This window comes from Sinohyriopsis cumingii, chromosome 5, assembly GCF_028554795.1.
Source record: "Sinohyriopsis cumingii isolate HCF-2022 chromosome 5, ASM2855479v2, whole genome shotgun sequence".
NCBI classification, from domain to species: Eukaryota; Metazoa; Mollusca; class Bivalvia; order Unionida; family Unionidae; genus Sinohyriopsis; species Sinohyriopsis cumingii.
The window spans coordinates 89,494,500-89,511,982 of NC_142965.1; the positions used below are offsets into that span (position 1 = coordinate 89,494,500).

At 35.3% G+C, this 17,483-nt stretch overlaps 1 long non-coding RNA gene across 1 annotated transcript in view; it reads right to left on the minus strand.

The window, feature by feature from the left end:
• Positions 1-2,291: 2,291 nt before the first annotated feature.
• The window catches only part of LOC149799717 (uncharacterized), a 38,612-nt gene continuing 23,420 nt past the window's right edge, over positions 2,292-17,483 (minus strand). The window contains exon 3 of the long non-coding RNA XR_016421207.1: positions 2,292-2,510. This is a non-coding gene — a long non-coding RNA (uncharacterized LOC149799717). The remainder of the gene's footprint in view (positions 2,511-17,483) is intronic.

Below are 17,483 nucleotides of genomic sequence, written 5' to 3' on the forward strand. Positions count from 1 at the left end.
TTTCTTCTTATTTTGAGACCATATCTGGGGTTTTTACAATGGATCATTGAGTGAAGTGGTACCACAGGGTGCATTTAGTTACCTCCCTTTGTTATGTTATTTTAGTGGCTTATTCAGTTTTGCAAAACTAAGAAAGAAACATAAGAAAAGAGAATTAAAACAGCTGTCATTTTCTCTCTGGCAATATCATTGAACTGATCTCTGAATGGGCACCTGAGTGGTCACTTACATGCCAGATTTTCATGATGGTTTTATCAGTCTCACACATTTGTCATTGAACAGACCTCAATATAAGCACCTGATTGCTCAGTTATGTATCTGGCTGTTACAGCAGTCACCTGATATCACTCCTGTTCAACACCCTTCTTCAAAATCTTGTTCAGTGTATCCAGAAATACCATTTAAAGTTGACCTTATCATGTTCATTTCTGTCCAAACACTGACATAATCAGAACACTATGTACACAACAATAACTGGGCAGTGTAAATGACAATCTTGCTGATCAACTGTGACATATATCTGACATAATTAGCAGTGTGGACACTGCAGTAACTGGGCAGTGTAAATAAGGATCTTGCTAATCAACTGTGTTGTTTATCTGACATAATCAGCACAGAGAGGACACTGCAGTAACTGGGCAGTGTAAATAACAATCTTGCTAATCAGCTGTGACATATATCTGACATAATCAGCACAGTGTTGACACAGCAATAACTGGGCAGCGTAAATAACAATCTTGCTAATCAACTGTGACGTATATCTAACATAATCAGCACACTGTGTGTACACAGCAATAACTGGGCAGCGTAAATAACAATCTTGCTAATCAACTGTGACGTATATCTAACATAATCAGCACACAGTGTGTACACAGTAATAACTGGGCAGCGTAAATAACAATCTTGCTAATCAACTGTGACGTATATCTAACATAATCAGCACACAGTGTGTACACAGCAATAACTGGGCAGCGTAAATAACAATCTTGCTAATCAACTGTGACGTATATCTAACATAATCAGCACACAGTGTGGACACAGCAATAACTGGCAGTATAAATAACAATATTGCTAATTATCTGTGACATATATCTAACATAATCAGCACACAGTGTGTACACAGAAATAATTTGGCAATGCAGGTAACAATCTTGCTAATCATGGGGAACTAATTGGTTGTAAATGTTTTGAAAGTCTGTTACTCAGCCATTTGAAATACTGCAACATAGCCTGTTAAAAAAAGCTAAATGGCCCATTAAAAGCTGTAGCATGGCCGTTTATAAAGCTGTAGCATGGTTCATTAAAAAGCTGTAGCATGGTCCATTTAAAAGCTGTAGCATGGCCCATTATAAAGCTGTAACATGGTCCATTATAAAGCAGGGTATTTGATAAGATAAGCAGTAGTGGAATTCATGCTAATTTCTAAAAGCATTGTATCAAAATGTCATAAAATCACTTTTGGAAGCCATATTTTGCTTACATCATTAAATCTCCCCTATATTTACTAAATTCTCCCATTTTTCCAAACTAAAGGTGGTATTTCCCCTCTATATGTTCAGTTTTAGAATATACTTTGAATTGATGGCAAGGTTAGGAAGCTATATCCTCAACATATGGGTTGACATGAAGCTATAGCAGGCTTGCTGAACCTTAATCACTTGGACAAAACACAGTACTGTTAACAAGTTTTTGAAAACATTTTTAATGTGAGTGAGAATATGAAAGTCATTGTGTGACAGCAGGTCATATTTTATATTACCTGCATTAGTGGGACACGATAGGGGTATCATTCTTCTGACTAATACTAGTGGCAACAAATTGAAAATTCCATGTAAAAGTTTTTGTGTTCATGTTTTTATAAGTTGTATATAGAAGGAGTACATCACAGCATTAGACAAAGTTGAATCACCTTGTTTCACAAAATTCTTGTGCTTGGGCGTGTTTTGGAATAATTTTTCCCCCGAGTCGCATTAACTGTTAGTGACACAAGTAGCAAATTATTTGCACCAGGAATGTTGTGAAACTTGTTCAGGCTCTGAATTTCTCACAATTTTATGTTATGTGTATAAAGACCAGTTACATTTTTAATAAATCGATTCATGGAGCAGTTGCAGGCTCTTTGCCCCTGCTGCTTCAAAATTGCATCCTGTTTTTATTAGTTTTCTTTTAGCTCAGCTGACTGTAAGACGGACTGAGCTTGCATTATGCCTGTGGAGTCCATCGTCAGTAGCACACCCTACATCCATCAACTGTTGCTGTTTCCAACCTCTCAGAACCCACTAAACCAATGTCGGCCTGGCAGGCAGCATCATGGTGTGAATACTTTTCAAGTTTGTACAGATGGTTCTGTTCCATTACCAAATATGGCCATCTTTGCTGAAAATACAAAACTTTTCAATGACGTCTCTCATAAATTCCATGCAGAATTTCACGGAAGGCATCCTGGAATAAAGTTCTTTAAAGTTTTGTACAGATGATGCCACTCCACCATCATCAGATCTGTCTGAGTGCTAAAAATAGACAGAAGCTTTAAGTGACTTCTCAGAAACAACTTCATACAGTTTAGCCAAATTTGACAGCTTGTATTAAGGGATGTAACATTTTTACAAAACGATATAAGTATAATAAATAATAGTGAGGACTTTGTATAGCGACTAATCTTTAGAAGCTCTAAGCGCTTTACAACATTAGACAATCATAAAACATAATAAAACATATAATGATATGATTACAAAAAACAATAAATAAATGATACTATCCAAAGTGAAATTCCTCCAGTACTAAAATTATAAAAAAAATGTACATAACTTTTCTTCAGCAGCTAAACAGAAATGACCAAGTTTGACAGATAGCATCATGGCATAAAAGTCCATTAAATTTGGACCAATGGTGGCAAATCATTATCATTTATGGCTACTAATATAAAAGTCTTTACAATACATCTAAAAGGCCAATCAAAAGAATAGGCAATTTCCATATTGCAACTTGATGTCGGTATTTGGGCAACCATAGTCATTTCTCCGTCAGTAATGACCGCTCTTCATTTTGCTACTAAGATGGGAAATCACATGACACTTGGTATTGGTTCTATTAAATCTAAGCTATACATTTAGAAGGTTATTATCGGTGGATTATTACTTTCACTACTTACAAGATAATGAGTATTTTTGGCACCTTACATGGTATTATGGACCAATCAATAAAAGATTCAAGACCAGGTGGTGGTGGAAAGAACTTAACAATTTTTGCCATCTCCAGTAAAAGAAAAAATAATTGATAAAAAATATATTATGGAACAGTGTTTATTCAAGGACATGTAATTTATGCTGATTGCTCACAAATCACACCAATAATATTGACCAAGTGTGTGAACACATTACATAATACATTCAGCCCCTACAATTGTCTTTATTAAATTCTGTAATAACTGTTTTTCCCTTTTTTTTAATGGAGGTGGGATATGACTGTGATAACTTTTAATATCTTGAATAGATTCAGATGACCGCTCCTAGTGGTTAGAGCATCTGCCTTGGAAGCAGGAGGTTGTGTGTTCGAACCCAGACCAAGCCATACCAAAGATTTATCCAGATAACTGATACTAACAGCTGCCTTGCTTGGTGCTCAGCATTAAGAGGTTAGTGTTTAAGACTGGTCAGCCCGGAGTCAGAATAATGTGACTAGGTGGGACATCATGCTACATGTCTGCGGCATGATGCCCCAGAGCTAGACATCACTATAAACTGCCACACTGCATACATCATAGTGGCGTGACTGAAAAATTGTTAAAGCAAAATTAAAAATCCTAATCACACACACAGATCCAGATGTAGATGGCAAAATGCATGCATCAGTCAACCAACTGATGGGTTACACTATACAACATAAGCAGGACTTAAATGTAATTGTGAAACAAATATAAACACCTTTTATTACTGTATTGGTGGTTGGTTTATAATGGTACTTTCAACACATTATTTGTTATATCATGTTGAGGAAACAGAAACAATTAGATTTGGCTGCCATTACTAAAATCATAATTAGAAACGATTAGATTTAGCTGCCATTACTAAAATCATAATTAGAAATGATTAGATTTAGCTGCCATTACTAAAATCATAATTAGGAACAATTAGATTTGGCTGCCATTACTAAAATTGTAATTAGAAACAATTAGATTTAGCTGCCATTACTAAAATCATAATTAGGAACAATTAGATTTGACTGACATTACTAAAGTCATAATTAGAAACGATTAGATTTGGCTGCTATTACTAAAACATAATTAGAAACGATTAGATTTGGCTGCCATCACCAAAATCAAAATTAGAAACAATTCAATTGGCTGCCTTTACTAAAATTGTAATCTATGCAAATTCTCCTCAAATCTGGTCCACAGAATTTAACCAAATTTGAAAACAATATATTCTGGCATGAGGGTCTCTTGAATTTGTACAAATGATGCTGATCACCACTAGGTGACCTAAGTGTTTAGAGCATCCAGATTGGGTGCTGGAGGTCATGTTTTCTATCCCTGGCTAAGTCATGCCAAAGACTTATAAAAATGGTACTACCAGCTGCCTCACTAGGCACTCAGCATGAAGAGGTTAGTGTTAGGACTGGTCAGCCTAGTATCAGGATAATGTACCTAGGTAGGACATAATGTTACATGTCTGCAGCATGATGCCCCAGTGCTAGACATCACTATAAACTGCCACATTGGCGAGATAATAGTGATATGACTGAAATTGTTAAAGCTACGTTAAAAATCCAAATCACACACTTACACAAACAATGATGATGATGAATGATTCTATGGTCCATGACCTACATGATAAATGTAATGGTCCATGATCTACATGCTAAATATTATGGACCATGACCTACATGCTAAATATTATGGCCCATGAACTACATGCTAAATGTAATGGTCCATGATTTACATGCTAAATATTATGGCCCATGAACTACATGCTAAATATTATGGTCCATGATTTACATGCTAAATATTATGGCCCATGAACTACATGATAAATGTCATGGTCCATGATTTACATGCTAAATATTATGGCCCATGAACTACATGCTAAATGTAATGGTCCATGATCTACATGCAAAATGTAATAGTCAATGACCTATATGTTAAATGTTATAGTCCATGACCCTTGTACTAAATGTAATAGTCCTTGACCTACATGCTAAATGTAATGGTCCATGATCTACATGCTAAATATTAAGGCCCATGACCTATATGTGAAATGTAATAGTCAATGACCTACATGCTAAATGTAATAGTCCATGACCTATATGTTAAATGTTATAGTCCATGACCCTTGTACGAAATGTAATAGTCCTTGACCTACATGCTAAATGTACTGGTCCATGATCTACATGCTAAATACTATGGTCAATGACCTACATGCTAAATGTAATAGTCCATGACCTAGATGGTAAATGTTATAGTCCATGACCTTCATGCTAAATGTAATGGTCCATGATCTACATCCTAATACTATGGTCCATGACCTACATGCTAAATGTAATAGTCCATGACCTTCATGCTAAATGTAATAGTCCATGACCTTCATGCTGAATGTAATAGTCCATGACCTACATGCTAAATGTAATAGTCCATGACCTAGATGCTAAATGTTATAGTCCATGATCTTCATGCTAAATGTAATGATTCAATCAAATATTGTAAGCCATGTAGTTCTTTTAGCCACTAGGAGTGTTTTGATTCAACAATTATGACAAGTGAGATTTTTTTTATTTTTTGTGAGGAGGGAGTGAAGGTGGTCAGGGGTATTAAAATGTATTTCAGGAGTTCTAACCATTATGTCAGCACAGACTATTTTGATACCAATTGAAAAGCCCATACTGTAGATGGCCCATTAAAAGTATGTAAAATATTTTGACAGTGATATGAGTTTGGTTCTTCTCCTGCATTATTCGTAAATTTAATGCTGATTTTGAATTTCTGAATTCTCAAATATCAGAACATTACAAACTTCTCAAGGTGGGACATGATATTGAACAATCCATTAGGATCTTTTTGCCACAATGTTTCATTCCATCAAATTTGAAAATTGTGAAACCCAATATAGATTATTTTCCATCAGAAGCACTGTAAGAAAACAAAATGAACCTTTATTTGACATACTACGTTATCTTGAAGAAAGGCATGTTCTTACTCACATGCTATACAATTCCCACACACACACCGTTTATCTGTCTCCCCCTGCCCCCCGATCTTAAGAAATAAAGCAATAATGATATTAATAAATGCACAAAACTTGGTCATTTCATTTATCTATTTATAATTTCTAAATGATTGCTGCTGCCAACTTGTTGAATACTTGAATCAAACTAGAGTTTCTTTTGTAATAGTTACCATATTTGCCAGGGCAAGTCTGTGTTTTCAAGCAACATGTGTTATGTAGTTCACAGTCTCTGGTAATCTCATTAATTCCATAAATTTTGTAGTTTCTTTTCTTCAAACACATAACTTTTAATTTATATTTGTTTATTTTGTGTTATAAATATTTGAACTAGACATAGCATTTTTTTTTTACTGAAATGGACTGTTCCAAAAACCATAGAAGTACAGTGAGCAGCCAGTCTGCTTGTGTACAATGACAGCTTTTGCTTTGGCTTGAAACACCAAAATATTGACAGTGTTATGGACCCCCTGGCGACAAACAAGTTAAAAATTATATAGACTCAACATATATTGAAGAAAGAATTTTAAAAAATGGATAGTATGGTCATTTTGGAAAAGATGGGCAAAGTGGGTGTCTGACAAAAAGTTGAAAAAGTGAAAGAATTAGGAAAAACTAAGGAAGGTGTAGCCTGGAATAACTGCATGGATAGCATCAGTACCTTTTTGTTTCATGCCTCTATGTTACCCTTGAACGTGAGCGATGAAGTGATGTATTCCATGTTTCATACCTTTTCTCAATAAATTAGAAATATGTACTCACACAGTTATAATTGGTAATCTTATTAGCCATTCAATACATGTAAATTTGCAGATTCTGCCTATGTGGCTAGTGTATGTCTCGTGTTAAATATGAATGACCTCACACAAGTTTTAAGTGACTGGTAAATACAGGGAGTTGAAATGAAAAGAACAGGAAGGGGGGAAATCGTGTAAATGAAACAAGGAATTGTTGCGCTTGTCAACAAATATGGTCTTTAGTTGCAAAAAGAATGGGAAACATTAAAAGAAAACAATTTATACCAAAAAAAAATGTTCCTTGAATAAATAAATGTTAGAAAAGGACTAAACACCATCATGTGCATGGCCAGTAATTTCGCATTGTTTATGGGACCCAACTCCAGCACTACCAGGCCGAAGCGCGTATGACTTACTTCCCTTGTATGTACATGGTCCAACTCTTTCCATCAGGGCCGAGAAATTAACAAGGAAAACTTTTAACAAATTCTTTATTAAAAACTATTTAAGCAAATAAGATCATCTCATTTTTATAGGATATTTTAGTACATTATATACTGTTATTTTATTTTGTCCTTCTAAAATGTAGTTTGTCCCCCAAATTTAGAAGGAGAGAGAGAGGGGATAGGGGAGTGTTGAGGGAAAGATATGTTCAAAATTCATTGCAACTTTTGCATTCTTGTGCACTGATAAATCACTGATATCGTCTGACCTTCCCAGTTAGTCTGAAACAATGTAGACAAATCGACTCGGGGCGAAATGCGGTCAACTAATCGTTACGAAACAGGCGCGGGGAAAAAACCCCAGAGACAATCCCATATATTACATCGCCCTGCCCCTGCGTTTGAGCGTTCTTGAGAAATATATATATAGCAATGAGCTCAATTGATTTTTTTTCAGTTAATCTCTTCAAAATATTCGAATATATGTGCTCGCCGAAATACTGGGAGCACAAATTTACTTCACATACAGATAGATGGAGTTGGTTTATTAAGTCACTTGAAAACGTATTCGTAAACATCCGTTCATTAGTTGAAAATGTAATAGTAAACATCCGTTTATTAGTTACACTCCACTAATAGAGACAATTGCCTTCAATTATAGTCTCTGAGAAAGTCATTTATATCCCATCTCTGATTTGTTCCTGGATATTTTGTACCAGTGAAGAAGGATAGTTGCTTGCATACAATGGCAATCAACATTCAAGTCTAAGGGATTTTGGCTGATATATATGTTTACATGTATTTCTGCATTCAGACGTGAATTTTTTGTGTTGGCAGTTTGTTGTGGTAGCAGACGCTGCACCAATGTTTTAATTGTCACTTAATTATGTCTAAACAAACTGAAACTAATGCTTGAAGTATACATTTTGTTGTTTCGAGTCCATTTTTGTGCATTATTGATGGTGGCGCCTTTTAATTGATTACATAAATGTATACTAGAGGATCAACAGTCTTGACTCATTTTAAGATCTTTTCAGAGAAAGAGAGAGAGAATACGAATATCTAAAATAGGGCTAAATCTGCCGAACCTTCATAAGGGTAGATATACGTCTTAAATGGATAAAGAAAGTATATGTAGTTCCAAGAAATAGATGGCGCCCTTATTCCTCATTTTGTAAGTCAAGACCCCATTTTGTAGGTTTCCGTTTTATCATTGGAATTCAAAACAATAAAGCGTGACACCTACAATTTCGAAATAATGCTTCTGATAGATCCATAATCATGTAAAATGTTTATCCTTTTGTTTTCCATTCATTGTTTGTCTCTGTTTTGTATGTTTGCGTTTGACAAATCTCATCTCTGTTAAATATAAGTTAATTGGATATTCTAAACTTCCTGATCGGCAACATGTGGCTTGTCATCGAAGTTTAATAGTATCGCTTCCTGTATTGGTTCAGGCTTTTAAAAAGGTAGTTTAACTAATTAGACCTTCACAGATTACGTGCAATTTGGCACGTACTTTTTGGAATCAACTACTGAATTTATGGGGCAATCCATTGAAATTTGACTATTTCGTAAGTGAAGTTTCATCACGATGTGTATTTACAAGATACAGATTTTAAACGAATGAAAGATCAAATCTATCTTGGTAACATCCTGAAACTTTTTTCTTATAAAGAAATGGTATGTATTGGTCTAAAAGTATCCCCTGAATAGACGAGCGTGTTTTCTAAAGAAACCGCTTTCAGATGTAATGGGTGTTGATAAGATTCCAAAAGGTGATACAGACACCCGATGTATGGTTTTAAATATCTGTTCGTTTCCGATTATATTATAGCATATTATTTCCATCCAACAGAACGAATAGTTTATTAATCTCAGCTTCCAAATTGCAGGTTGGCGTCAGGTTTATCAGCGTTGCTATTTTATTTCTGTTACATCTGTACTATATAGTAGCTATATGATGTATTTTGGAAGAGCACGGTGAAGGAATTGTACACCCGTGAGAGAGAGAGATTGGTGTTATTCAAGACTTGGAACTATTAGTTTATTGTTTACGTCTTTTCAAGGTCTTCTACTATTGCCACGCTATTAAGACTGCAAAACGTACGAATAATCACGTAATCAGTATATTTTCCTCCATGTATTCACTGGAGGGCTCGATGTTAAATACCTATAAGAATTTAAATATACTCACGACCGATCTTACTATAACTTGGGTATCGTTCAAGTCAGTCGTTCAAAATCTATAATGACATTACGTACTACAAATAGTGGTTTTGAAAAGAAAAGTCTAATACACGTACTGTAGAACCTGTCTTGAAAGACCGCCTCTTTCGACAAAAGTTATGATCTTTCAAGACAGGTGGTCTCTTATAACAGGGGGTCTCTCTACATAATCAATAAATGTGTGCATTGAGAATCAATGCCGGATTATCCTAGTAGCAAAAATAGCATATGCTACGGGCCCCTTATTTTTAAGGACCCTTCGCTAAATGCTTTCAAGCTATAAATTACCTACATGTAAATAATAATATTACTGAAATGTCGGACATCTTTGTCGTATTATTTGTTGTATAGCAATTGAAAAATACAATTGCTTTACTATGCAAGTTAACAGTTTATGTGTTTTAATAGTTTAGGGCCTTTTTATAACATGCTACAGGCCTCGCACTAGCTTAATCCGGCACTGTTGAAAATGTGGTCTCTCATGGCAGGTGGGATCACATAGCAGTGGTCTTTCAAGACAGGTTTTATTATTATGGGGATCTTGAAAAGAGATGAACCAGAAACCCCACTCATTGTGTAGACTTGCCCAGACGCCTCAAGGACAGGGATAGGGCTATGGAATTTATTGTATCAGATTGTGCCTGGGATTTTTGTATTCCTCACCTGTTTCATACCGATTGGTTGACTGAATTTTACTCCGAAGTGATTGTGTTTCAGACAAACTGGGAAGGAATATTTTATTAGTGTACGACGATAAATTTTTATATAAAGTGTAAACGTTAACAAATTTTGAAGCGTCTCTTTCCCTTCCGCATTCAGACATGCTCTAACTCCCGCGCGCGCACTTTCTGACCATTTTTCATTTTTAATATCGAAATAAAACGGTGGCATGATGTAAAATTGTACGTGATAACATGTGCCTCTTATTTGATCATTGCGATCCTCCTCCTCCAATGCGACCAGCATAAAAGCCCGCTACACCACTTGCATACATACAAACAAAATAAACACATTTATTATTTTTGGGTATACTTATCTAAGAGAAGACTGGAACTACTTGATCTAGATATTGCCAATACAAACACACACACACACACACACACACACACACACAAAAGGAAAAAGGAATTAAAGGACTCTGGCAAAGTCAACTATATATCTAAATACACTGAAAGAAAAGGGGGAAGGAACTTGGCCCATGACATTAATATGTCACTGGGGCAATAGTACGACCCTAAATCAGAAGACCAAACTTTTGGAACTCAGACCTCTAGTCTCCCCAACTGGAGGCCGGAAAGTACACAAGCTTTGTCTTCATGGGATAAAAAACTTACAAATATGATGGATAAAAAAAGAAATAAACCCTGCAAAATTTATACCTAACACTATTGTTTTTCAAACATGAACATATACAGACATTACTTATGGGTGGACAGGGTCAAGCCACACCAAATACATTTTTAGATATAAACAGGGTGTCACTTCTAAGTCCTAACAAAGCTCTATGTGCTGGGATGGGGCTAAGGAGTGTCAACAATAGTATTATGAATGGTCGGCCTTGTGTCAGGATAATATGACTCGGTGGGACATCATGCAACGTGTCTGCGGTATGATGCCCCAGTGCTAGACATCACTATAAACTGCCACACTGCAGACATCGTAGCAGTCTGACTGAAAAATTGTTAAAGCTACGTTAAAAATCCAAATCAAACACACACTTCCACCAGTTTTAAAAACCTGGTATATGCTAATGGAATATTGTATTTATTGAGAGAACAAAAGAAAGAGTCATGTTCGTGGTTTCAGTAATCAGTCTAACAACGACTGGATTGCTCAACGGCCCATATTTACCAATCTTAACGTAGCTTTAATAATTTTAGTCATATCGCTACGATTTCTGCAGTGTGGCAGTTTATAGTGATGTCTAATACTGGAGCATCATTCCTCACCCAGTCATATTATCCTGACACCAGGCCGACCAGTCCTAACACTAACCTCTTAATGATGAGCGCCAAGCAAGGCAGCTTCTGGTATCATTTTTATAAGTGTTTGGTATGACTCGGCAAGGGTTCAATAACCGAAGGTGATGAATGCTTAATTTTAGTATTGCCCCTTTTTCTATACCATTTTAATTTTTGCGAAAATTGTGTCGACCTTCTTCTAACTAGGAATTGAACAGAGTAGATTCTGGTCATGGCTTTCTAAAGTGGTGCAAGAGTTAAAAAAGGCAATGAAATTGTGGTCTAGACTGAGCTGGGTGGTTACAGATGTATCGTTGAGGCATTAAAACATTTATGTTGGTGATGATATATATATATATATATATATATATATATATATATATATATATATATATATATGTCATCACTGTGAAATCAATCATTTATGAAGGACGTCATAATAAAGACGAAAAAGATATTGAAGAACTGGAACCTGAAGACGAGGGTAACCAACGATCTGTTTGACGGGAACAGTCAAGTGCTGGATAACTTGAGTTAGCCCAACAACACTGAGGTGGTCTGGTCATTTAATGGTAGAATTTACGAAGAACTAAAATCTGTATGTGAAAGGACGGGGTGTTGTCTGACGTCTAGGATGAGATGCATGAGATAAAATCTGTGTGTGAAAGGACAGAGTGTTGTCTGACGTCTAGGATGAGATGCATGAGATAAAATCTGTGTGTGAAAGGACGGGGTGTTATCTGACGTCTAGGATGAGATGCATGAGATAAAATCTGTGTGTGAAAGGACGGGGTGTTGTCTGACGTCTAGGATGAGATGCATGAGATAATATATGTGTGTGAAAGGACGGGGTGTTGTCTGACGTCTAGGATGAGATGCATGAGATTTTTGAGAGACCCATCTCAAAATTACACGAAAATATTCAAGATTTAAATTTAAAAAATTCAATCGTTTATGGGTCACGTACTGATGACCCTGGTATTATACATAAGTTAGAAGAATATATAGCAATAGGTAATGCCGAAATACATATTGTTTGTGTGGACTGGAACACAGACATCCTGCTGTGGATTACTGGGTTGAGTTGAGGTGTAAATCCAAAACCAAAAGACCAGAGATATGTGAAGTACATTTACAAAAGAAAAAAATAGTTTATCGACATATGACGTACGTTACATACTGAGAAAATAAATTTACATGGCACTTTAATCTTTAATAATGCTTCTCCTATATTCTGTGGACTAGATTATTATTTACTCACCAACAGGCCAATGAGCATTTCTTCGAAGCAAAATTATACCATTTATCTGTTCCAATCCCTCAGTAGTTACATTTGACTTTCAACTTTTTAAAGATATACTCAGTCCAGGATACGTTACATTCAAAATTAGTATTCTGTTCGATAAACTCAGTCCAGGATACTTTACATTCAGTAATAGTATTCTATTTCATAAACTCATTCCAGGATACTTTCTATTCAGTAATATTATTCTATTTAATGATCTCAGTCCAAGATACTTTACATTCAGTAATAGTATTCTGTTTTATGAACTCAGTCCGGGACACTTTACATTCAGTAACAGATTCTAATTGATAAACCCATTCCAGGATACTTTACATTGAGTAATAGTATTCTATTTAATGTACTCAGTCCAGGATACTTTACACTGAGTAATAGTATTCTATTTAATGTACTCAGTCCAGGATACTTTACATTCAGTAATAGTATTCTGTTTTATGAACTCAGTCCTGGACACTTTACATTCAATAATAGATTCTAATTGATAAACCCATTCCAGGATGCTTTACACTGTGTAATAGTATTCTATTTAATGTACTCAGTCCAGGATACATTACATTCAGTAATAGTATTCTGTTTTATGAACTCAGTCCAGGATACTTTACATTTAGTAATAGTATTCTGTTTTATGAACTCAGTCCTGGACACTTTACATTCAGTAATAGATTCTAATTGATAAACCCATTCCAGGATACTTTACATTGAGTAATAGTATTCTATTTAATGTACTCAGTCCAGGATACTTTACATTCAGTAATAGTATTCTGTTTTATGAACTCAGTCCGGGACACTTTACATTCAGTAATAGATTCTAATTGTTAAACCCAGTCCAGGATACTTTACATTCAGTAATTGTATTCTATTTGATGAACTCAGTCCGGAACACTTTACATTCAATAATAGTATTTTAGTTGATAAATCCAGTCCAAGATACTTTACATTCAATAATAATATTCTATTTGATGAACTCAGTCCGGGACACTTTACATTCAATAATAGTATTCTAATTAATAAACCCAGTCCAGGATACTTTACATTCAGCAATAGTATTCTGTTCGATAAATTCAGTGCAGGATACGTTACATTCAATAATGGTATTATATTTGATGAACTCGGTCCATGATACTTTATATTCAATAATAGTATTCTAATTGATAAACCCAGTCCAGGGTACTTTACATTCAGTAATAGTATTCTGCTCGATAAATTCAGTCCAGGATACTTTACATTCAATAATAGTATTCTATTTGATGAACTCAGTCCATGATACTTTACATTCAATAATAGTATTCTAATTGATAAACCCAGTCCAGGGTACTTTGCATTCCGTAATAGTATTCTGCTCGATAAATTCAGTCCAGGATACTTTACATTCAATAATAGTATTCTATTTGATAAACCCAGTCCAGGATACTTTACATTCAATAATAGTATTCTATTTGATGAACTCAGCCCAGGATACTTTTCATTCAGTAACAGTATTCCAAGCTCAGTCCGTGATACTTTACATTCATTAATATGCGAATGTTTGATAAACTCAGTCCAGGATACATTACATTCAGTAATAGTATTCTATTTGATGAACTCAGTCTGAGATAATTTACATTTAGTAAGAGTATTTTGTTCGATAAATTCAGTCTAGGATATTCTACAATAGATATTAGTCATATATTTGATAAACTCAGTCCAGGATACCTTACATTCAGTACTACTACTACTACTACTACTAATAATAATAATAATAATAATAATAATGAGGACTTTGTATAACACCTAATCTTTAGAAGCTCTAAGCGCTTTACAACATTAGACAACACCTATAAGATACAAAACATATAATGATATGATTACAAAAACAAACACCATGAAACTAGAAAATGTTTTTAAAAAACATGCTGAGAATATTTAAGCTAGGAAATATTATTAGGTCTTTAAGTTTGTTCTTGCAGTCGAAACAAGTGAGTTTTAAGAGCACTCTTGAATGGGATCACTATGTCTTTGTGTCTAAGTTCAGTGGGCAAGTCATTCCACATTGCTGGGCCCTGGTATGCAAAAGAACGCCGTCCATATGACTTTGTTCTCATAGTGGGAATAATGAGTATACGATTGTCAGAAGAGGAGCGTAAGTATCTTGCTGGTGTGTACACATGGGTGAGGTCGGATAGGTATGTTGGACTAGAGTCCGACAATGAAACGTAGCACAGAGAACAAATTGTGTGTTTGATTCTGGATCGAATGGATAGCCACTGTTGGGTACAGAGTAGCGGGGAAGTGTGCTCTGATCTTGGTACTCTAAGTATGATCCGAGCAGCTGTGTTTTGAACGTTTTGAAGTTTCTGGAGCAGATATTGAGATGAACCAGACAGAATTGAGTTACAATAGTCCAGTCTGGAAAGTACTAATGAACACACAAGTGTTTTAGTGGCATCAACGGAAAGATATTTGCGAACTGAGCTGATGCATCTCAGCTCAAGATATGCAGCCTTGCATATGTTCATGACATGTTGGTGCAATGTGAGAGTACTGTCAAGAGTAACACATAGGTTTCGTAAAGATTGTGTGAATTTAATGTTGGCGTTGCTGATATTTATTGTTTGATGTAAAAGTCTTTGTGTTGTGATCAGAATGGCCTCAGTTTTATCATCATTCATCTGCAGCTTGTTAGATGTCATCCAACGATTTCACATCAGAAATGCACCTCTCTACACCTTGGATGGTAGCATCAACTTCAGTTGGGTGGCTAGATTTGTATAGTTGGGTGTCATCAGCGTATAATTGGTGAGACACTGGATGATGATCTATGACACTTGAGAGCGACTGAGTGTACAGAATGAAGAGAACAGGTCCAAGAACAGACCCCTTGTGGAACACCACAACATAGATCAACTGGGCTGGAGTGTATTCCATTTGCAGATACAATGTATGTCCTGTTGACCAAGTAGGACTTGAACCACAGTAAGGCTGTATCATGAATGCCACATACATGCTGGAGACGGTTAAGTAATATATCATGGTCTATTGTGTCAAATGCTGCAGACAAATCAAGGAGGGTGAGGACTGTAATCTTTCCGCTATCCAACGCAGAGATAATGTAATTAACTACTTTTAGAAGAGTAGTTTCAGTACTGTGGCAAGGGCGATATGCAGATTGTACATTGCTAAAAAGACTGTTTGAATTTAAATGAGATACAAACTGGGACAGAACAACCTTTTCTAAGATTTTTTATATGAATGGGAGATTAGAAACTGGGCGGTAGTTCTTTAAATCGTTATGGTCTAGTGTTGGTTTCTTCAGCAAAGGCTTTACAATGGCAGTTTTGAAAAATGATGGGAATTCCCCGGATGAGAGAGAGAGGTATTAATAACATCAGTTAGTGAAAGCAGTACTGGATCTAAGCACTCAAGCAGCAGTGATGTTGGAATTGGATCATGTTCACATGACTTTTGGTGCACTCTTCATCAGGACTGTACGTACGAAATCCATAAAGACAGGTTCAAATGCTGCTAATGGTTGCCGCTCAAATTCTGTATCCCAACTGTATGGTGACGACGAGTCAATCGTGGTGTCAAGCTTATCACTAATGGCTTGTACTGTGTCAAGGAAGAAATTTGTCAAACATGTCCGGAAGGTCGACTGGAGAGAAGGTAGTTGGAAATGGTGTAGTATTCTGTTCGATAAATTCAGTCCAGGATACTTTACATTCAGTAATAATATTCTATTTGATGAACTCAGTCTGAGATAATTTACATTCAATAATAGTATTCTATTTGATAAACTCAGTCCATGATACATCACATTCAATAAAAGTATTCTGTCTGATGAACTCAGTCCGGGACATTTTACATTCAATAATAGTATTTTAATTGATAAATCCATCCAGGATACTTTACATTCAGTAATAGTATTCTATTTTATGAACTCAGTCCGGGACACTTTACATTCAATAATAGTATTCTAATTGATAAACCCAGTCCAGGATACTTTACATTCAGTAATAGTATTTGTTCGATAAATTCAGTCCAGGATACTTTACATTCAATAATAGTATTCTATTTGATAAACTCAGTCCAGGATACTTTACATTCAGTAATATTATTCTATTTGATAAACTCAGTCCAGGATACTTTACATTCAATAACAGTATTCTGTTTGATAAACTCAGTCCAGGATACTTTACATTCAGTAATATTATTCTATTTGATAAACTCAGTCCATGATACTTTACATTCAATAACAGTATTCTATTCGATACATTTAGTCCAGGAAAATCTACAGTCAATAATAGTCGTATATGTGATAAACTCAGTCCAGGATACATTACATTCATCAATAGTATTCTATTAAAAAACTCAATACATGATACTTTACGTTCAATAATAGTATTATATTTGATGAAGGATACAAACACACACTACAAGGTAACATGAAGGCAGTTATGCAGATACATATGACAGCTGGTCCTGATTAAGGTGGAAATTGATTAAAGGTATTTTTAGGAACGAAATTTTTAAATTTGCGTTTAAAAAACGGAATAAATGGAGTTGAAACAAAAAGGAAAAGGAGAGATAAAGAGAATTATTAAAGTTAGATTATG